Raw genomic sequence first — 6,916 nt, forward strand, 5'->3', positions numbered from 1 at the left:
ATAGGAGGTCTCTCCTATGAAAGTCCTCATCTGTCTGAGTGTGTGTGTAGGTCAGGGGGTGGGGGTGGATTCTAACCTCCACGGCTGTTGTGATCTCTTGTAAGGCATAAAGTATATTTACTCTCTATTTTGGGGGGACACCTTTACTAAGATGACTCACATATCATAAAATTCACCCTTCCAGCGGCTTCTAGTTTTTCACAGAGTTGTGTAACCATCACCACTAGCTAACTTTAGGACATCTTCCCTATCCCAGGAAGAAACCCACACTCTTTGGTAGATATCCCCACCCCTGTCCACCTCTCCCCGAAGCCCCAGGGAACTATTAATCTACTTTCTTTCGGTGGATTTGCCCATTCTAGATACTTTATGTAAATGAAATCATGCAATATGCGGTCTTTTGTGACTGGCTTCTCTCATTTAGAATAATATTTTCTTTCTTTTTTTTTAAGTGTACATGAATTTTTATTGTTGCAATATTTCTAACATTAAAAAATTGGATAAACCTATGTAACCCCAAAAGAACACTAGTTAAATAATTTATGATACATTACTACAATAGAATACTATGCAGACTTTTTTTCCCGTATGTATTTTAAAAATCTAGCACAATATTTTCAAGGTATATCCTTTATTGTAGCTGGGATCAGTACTGCAATTCCTTTTTTATTCCTGAATAATATTCCAGTATATGGAGATGCCATTTTGTTTATCTGCTCATCAATTCATGGACATTTTTTCCTACTTTTTGGCTATTATGAATATCGTTGCCATGAAAGCTTATCTACAAGTTTTTGTATGGATGTATGTATTTTCATTTCTCTTGGGTAAATGCGTAACCATAGAAAAACATACTGTTTTCTTTCTTTTTCTTTCTTTTCTTTTCTTTTCTTTTCTTTATTTTGTAGGCTTCATGCCCAGTGCAGACTCCAATGTGGGACTTGAACTCACAACCCTGAGATTAAGAGTCAGACTCTTAACTGACTGAGCTACCTGGGCACCCCAAGTATTCTGTTTTCTTAAACAAATTTTATGACCTTGTCTAAACCTTCCTAGTAGATTGTAAACACTTGAAGACAAACTTTGATCTTCTTGTCCCCAGAAGTACATAGAAAAATATCAAAAGCATTTGTTGAATTGAATTCATTGCAGCTTGCACTGGTGTTAAAATACATCCCTGTCTGACCTTGACTTTAAATGCATGTGTAGCATATTGTAGCTTGATTTTTATTGCTGGATCTTCCACCACCTTCACCTCATCTGTCCTGACCTGAAGGCCTTGACTGTGCCCTGGAGGGGCCCGTCCCTGCTGGGGCTGCTTTGGCCTTGGTTTCGTAATCCTCATGTCAATTCCCAATCCTGGGTGTTCGCCGGGGCTCATCTTTCTCCTGCTTCTTTCCCCACAGCCTTATTCTGTGGCTTCTAGTTCCTGACTTTTTCCCCATTTCCACATTTCTTTGCTTTCCAGAGCCCCAGCGTGAATCTAGGGGTGTCTTTAAACCTGAAGAGTTAAATATTGTGATAGGAGGCACCTGGGAGACAAATAGGGCTATAGGTGTAATCACTCCTCTGCACTCCTAAGTTTGTTTTCATGTTACAACTGGAAGAAACTCTAAGGGAGCTCATCCATTCTCGGTCCTTGTCTCCATTTAGAACTGATCTAGAACGATCCTTAGGGAAACAATCCTGAATCATATCCTGTGAAGGTTTTACAGCTTTCAGGTCAGAAGAGCTGGCCTGGGGCCGAAGCATTCACACATGGGATTCTACAGGGCACAGAGGCATGATGGGTAGAAAATGAGCTGGAGTCCCCAGCTTTCTTTCCTCCACCCAAGTGGTGGCAACACTGGGGTTTCAAATCCTTTGATCCAGCTATCTCTGAAATCCGTGAGGCACGGGCAATGAAGAGGTGAATTAGTTCTGGTTAATTTAGGCTACTAAAATTATTCGCCCTGAAGTGTCCAATAAAATGTGGTAAAGGGTGACTGAAATCATCCTTCATTTTCTTACTTCCCTATGTCACTTTGCAAGTGGGTTCTTGGCATCCTGTTACCAGTTAATTCCTTCTATCTCCCCTCACTCAATTCTACCTCCTGAAATAGAATCCCCTTCCTTCTCAGTGAAGGTGGATTATGGCTGATCCCTGTAATTATACTGGAAATGCCCGTATCAGCTTTCCTACTTGTCATCCATGCAATGGTTCTCAACGTGTTCCTTTGCTCCACAGAGAACACTAAGTCTGGGGACAGTTGTGGCTGTCACATAGAGGAGGTGGGTCTACTGACATCTAGTGGGCAGACCAGGGATGCTCTAAAGAGTTTCCTACAATGCACAGAGCAGCCCCATCCCCTTAAGGAAGAATTACCAACAGTGCCCTTAGCCGGGGCCTTGTCACCCCGCATTCCATTTCCATAAGTTGCACGGCTCTGGTCTTGCTCCCAGTTTTCTGCTTCCCATTTTAGATGATCTAAGTCCCAAACTTGAGGGGTATTGGAGCATACAGTCTGGCGACATTTACAAATTCTGCTTTCTGAAATCGCCCAGTCACTGTAAAACCCACGTCTACACATACAACACATGTTTATGTTCAGCGGTCATCTTCCCTACACCCTCCTTCACCAGGCTTGCCATCTAATTAGTGCTGCTTTTCTGGCCGGTGTGCCAGGACTGAATGTTGCAAAGCTTCACAGGGGCTACCTGGAAACATTTTCTTGCTAAACCCATTGGTGAGCTTACGTGGCATTTGTAAAAGGAACTGGATGAATAAGCAGAGTATCACCCCTCATTTGGACAAGGAGCATGAAAATATACTTACAAAGGCAGTGATTGCATTTTGGTAATTGTTTCGTAGATGTTGCTACAGGATAGTGGCCTTAAACCTTACCCAGTATCGCAATCAACAGTCAAGGATGTGAAACTGACAGTAAGTAATTTCCGAGCACTGCTGATCGATTTTAATTTACTGACCACGAACATTACCTCATCTGTCCTCACCTGCAGGCTGTGCTCAAGCCGACACCTTGTCAAAGAGTTTCTGCTTTTGTCGTCAAAATGTGGAGGAGACAGATGAAGACAGGAGAGAGATTTACTGTCAAGCTTCCCCACACGGTGCTCGACCCACTCGTGCAGTCAGTGTCTGGTAAACAGCCTGCCTGTAGCCTTCCTTCTGCAAATTGTACAGTAATCTCCAACACTGGGGGACATTATAATCTATATATTGATATCAGTCCTTAATTATTTTTCTGGCACACTTCGAATGGGTTATTTTACACATTTACACATGACCGTTCTCATGGAAATCTTACACGTAACTTTCCCTCATCCATCGAGTTTGTGCTTTCTTTTCCCCCACATTACATCAGGAATCATTAGAGATTTCAACTGTGTTGCCTAAATTGCATCGCAGTGAGGAACTCAGAACGCGAAGCGAGAAAGCTCTTCCTTTCCGTGCCAGCAGACCCCAGGTTTTCCCTTAAAGCTTATGATTTATACACACCTAAGGTATTAACAGTATATTTTGAAGATATGGGTGGCTCCATAGAATTGGAACTTGCCCCCCATTGTCACAAGTTACAGCACCGTGATAAAACAGGTATTCGCCTGATACACAATTTAAATTGTGCTGCTGAACATTACATCCATGGAAGCTTCCTCCAAGGAGCAGAAAAGCTCAAGTCACCGACTGCACTGTGCACGAAGCACCACTTTTTCCCATTGGTATTGTACTGTGTATACATGTCTTCTGTATAAACGTTACCTGATTATTTATCGTTCATGTGAAAGTAATGATAATCACTCTCTGATATATGCTCTATGCTGGCTCCCCACGTACCCAACAAATTCTGAATTTGCTGATTCCTTCACTTAATCCAAAAAACCCAAAAAACACCAAGTTGTCAGTGAGACAGAAGGCGAGACTTACCGGGATTTGTGAGGCTGTGGTGAGAGGCCCAGGCAACAAACGGGGCGTGTAAAGGCACACCTGAAAGTGAGAGTCAATTTAAGCAGAAAACGTCTCCCCTGAGGCACCTGTGGGGAGGGAGGAAAAGATGAGAGGTATTCTAGAACCTGCCATAAAAGGGGAGTCAAGAAGTTACTTGCCTTAGGTTTTGACTTACACGTGCGCGCGCGCACACACACACACACACACACACACACACACACACACACACACACCCCTTGTGTACAGAGGGAACGAGCTTGCTTTTATAGCAAATGTCTTTCATTGATGTGCCAGAATTTTGAAAACAGTGACCCGGGAGTTATGTGGATCAGGGTTAGCAGCAATAAACTGCAACATTTCTACCAAATTTGTAACTAAGTTCCAGGCTCCTCTCAGCGCCTCCCACAGTGTGAAATTAAGGAGAAACACTCAGACAATCAAAGGCAGGTGCCCCCACTCTCTCCAGCAATGGCTTGCCTGTGAGAGCAGCTCTAAATTCCTTTAGATGAAAGCTGTGGGCATATTCAAGCCCGTTCGTTTCACTTACTACTTGCAATCATAATGCTTTACAAAGCGGATCTCAACCTGGAAGAGAGTGGCTGATAAATGCAGACGTTTTTATTATTCACTAACTTGTATAGTCTGTTGCCTGCACATCCAACTTTGCCTTCAGACCCCAGGACTCTGGTGGTCTGGAGAGGAGAATCCATGTCTGATAAAACTTACAGAGAAAGAGCGAGCAACAGTCCGTGGAATATTTTGTCTCCCTCAATATAAGTAGTAAGCTTATTCCTCCAGAAATGCAACCTGTGGACAAAACTGACTAGCGTGTTTCACTGATTTATATTATTGACATTCGTCAAAGAGAAACCATGGCTCTTAAAACCATGGATTTAAAAACCCAGGAGGATAGATCATGGCTGGGCCAGTAATTGCTGCCCAAGACACAATGTGTGTTCTCTGTCAGGGTGGAAAAGGTCAGTCTTTCACGATGCACTCAGCCTTGGAAATCTCTCCGCTGTTACCTTTCCCCAGATACTTTGGTAGCGCATGCTCTAATCTGGAAGTTCTGGAAATGCTACCAAGTACCTCCCAGGTTGGGAGAGATGGGCTTTTATTAATCCGGTATTTAATTGGATGTGAATATATAACTTATTAAGCACACAATGTTTACATCTTCATATACCAAAGAGATAAACAGAAAAAAATTCCTCTCTTCTATCTTCCCCTTAAATGTAGGGGTTTCCTCTGAGCTCTATCACCTGCACAATCTCTGTGTATACTCCTCGGGCAAACTCATTCCGATAGCTTAATGGCTTAAAACCACTTCGCTCTGTATCTCCAACCCCACATTTTTCCTGACCGTTGGCTCCATGCTTCCAACCACCTGCTGACCGCTCTCCCTGGGTGACTCACCAGGACCTCAAACATGATGCTCACCGTTCACGGTTGACGTCTCCTGTTATTCAAACCTTTCTATCTTCCTCATTTTCGTAACTTCTCCGTTAACGGCATCTTTCTCGGGTCTCTTTTTTCAAGCCAAGCCTCAGCTGTGCTTAATCTCTCCCTCTCCCATTGCCCTGAGACAGAAAATCAGAATCTCTGAGCCTGGCCTCCCTACACTTACTTGATGGGGTCCAGTGACAAAGAGGGAAGTCTGCCGCTGCTTCCCCCGGAAGTTCCCGTGGTTCTCCCCTCAGCATAGACGTGGCTGGTGGTCAGGGCAGTATTATCAACTTCCCTCAGGCCTCGGTTTTGCTGGGCTGGGACACCGTCATGTCCTTTCAGAGGGCACATGCGGGGCTCAGACTGGATCTCAGAGCATCATCAATGGGAAGACTTAAAAGCTCAGTCCTCCCAGGGCTTCCTTCCTGTTCTGGTCTATTCGGAACAGCCCCTGTTTCCCACCATTCAGTCCCCCCTGGATTGTCATTCAGCAGGTCATATGTTCCACTGGTTTTACTAAGATCTTCTCAAGTACGGTGCAGGGGGATGGGGGTGCTGGGGGGAAGAAGGCTAAATACTACTGACTGAACTATTTCATTTTTGCTTAGGAAGACCATATTTAACTTAATATTTCGTGGCCAGGTCTGGATGACAAAAACAAAGTTATGTCTACCTCAGTGACTCAACATAAAACACACTGTAAACCATTACATTTTCGGTTTGACTCTTAACTTCGCTCTTCCCGGGATGAGACTCTGCAAATCATTTTGTGAAGGAACTCCCCCAGTTTCCAAATGCCGATAAGTCAGCTGTTTTACTCTGCTTATTTTTTCTTCTATAGCCTTCCATCAGAGGCTTCGTTGGGGCTGTCATCATTTCTGACAGTCTCTGTGGCCTAAGTTTTATCCTTGCTTCTTCCTCCCTGTCACCAGAGAACACAGATTTATACTTGTCGCTTCTTTGCTTACAAACGTACGCTGGCTCCCTTTCACTTAACAGGATCCGAGCTTCTTAGCGTGGCGGAACAAAATGGATTTACAGCCTGGCCCCAACGCCGCTTTCCACACCGCCTGCGCCAGAGCTAGGCTGTACATGGTTTTTTTTTTTTTTAATTTTAAAAAATGTTTATTTATCTTTGAGAGAGAGACAGAGCATGAGTGGGGGAGGGGCAGAGAGAGAGGCAGACCCAGAATCCGAAGCAGGCTCCAGGCTCTGAGCCATCAGCACAGAACCCGATGCGGGGCTCAAACCCACAAACCCTGAGATCAGGAGCTGAGCCGAAGTTGGACGCTCAATCAACTGAGCCACACAGGCGCCCCGGTATTTGTTTCTTTATACGATATTGACTAGTGAAGGAATAGATTGAACATTCTTCAAACATTAATTTTATAGACCTTTAAGCACTTTTAGAAGCGTTTTACCAAAGTTTCTTATCTGTTGTTTAATCCTGTGTATTTATTGCTGTATTTTAAATTGTTGTTAGGGTCGCTTCAGTTGGTTGAACGTCCAACTCTTGATTTCAGCTCA

At 43.8% G+C, this 6,916-nt stretch overlaps 1 protein-coding gene across 3 annotated transcripts in view; it reads right to left on the reverse strand.

The window, feature by feature from the left end:
* LAMB4 (laminin subunit beta 4) overlaps window positions 1-5,570 on the reverse strand; it is a 112,018-nt gene extending 106,448 nt beyond the window's left edge. Inside the window, exons 1-3 of one of the 3 annotated variants that reach the window (XM_040472947.1) lie at window positions 5,384-5,570; window positions 3,923-4,029; window positions 2,995-3,034 (exon numbers count right to left, since the gene is read on the reverse strand). The gene's annotated coding sequence lies outside the window, so the exon portion shown is untranslated. Of the gene's footprint in view, window positions 1-2,994; window positions 3,035-3,922; window positions 4,065-5,383 lie in introns of those variants that run through there. The other 2 variants (XM_040472946.1, XM_040472949.1) reach the window with 2 other exon arrangements.
* Between the last annotated feature and the right edge of the window lie 1,346 nt (window positions 5,571-6,916).

Source organism: Herpailurus yagouaroundi, unplaced genomic scaffold (genome assembly GCF_014898765.1).
Source record: "Herpailurus yagouaroundi ecotype Mexico unplaced genomic scaffold, PumYag 100, whole genome shotgun sequence".
Lineage (NCBI taxonomy): Eukaryota > Metazoa > Chordata > Mammalia > Carnivora > Felidae > Herpailurus > Herpailurus yagouaroundi.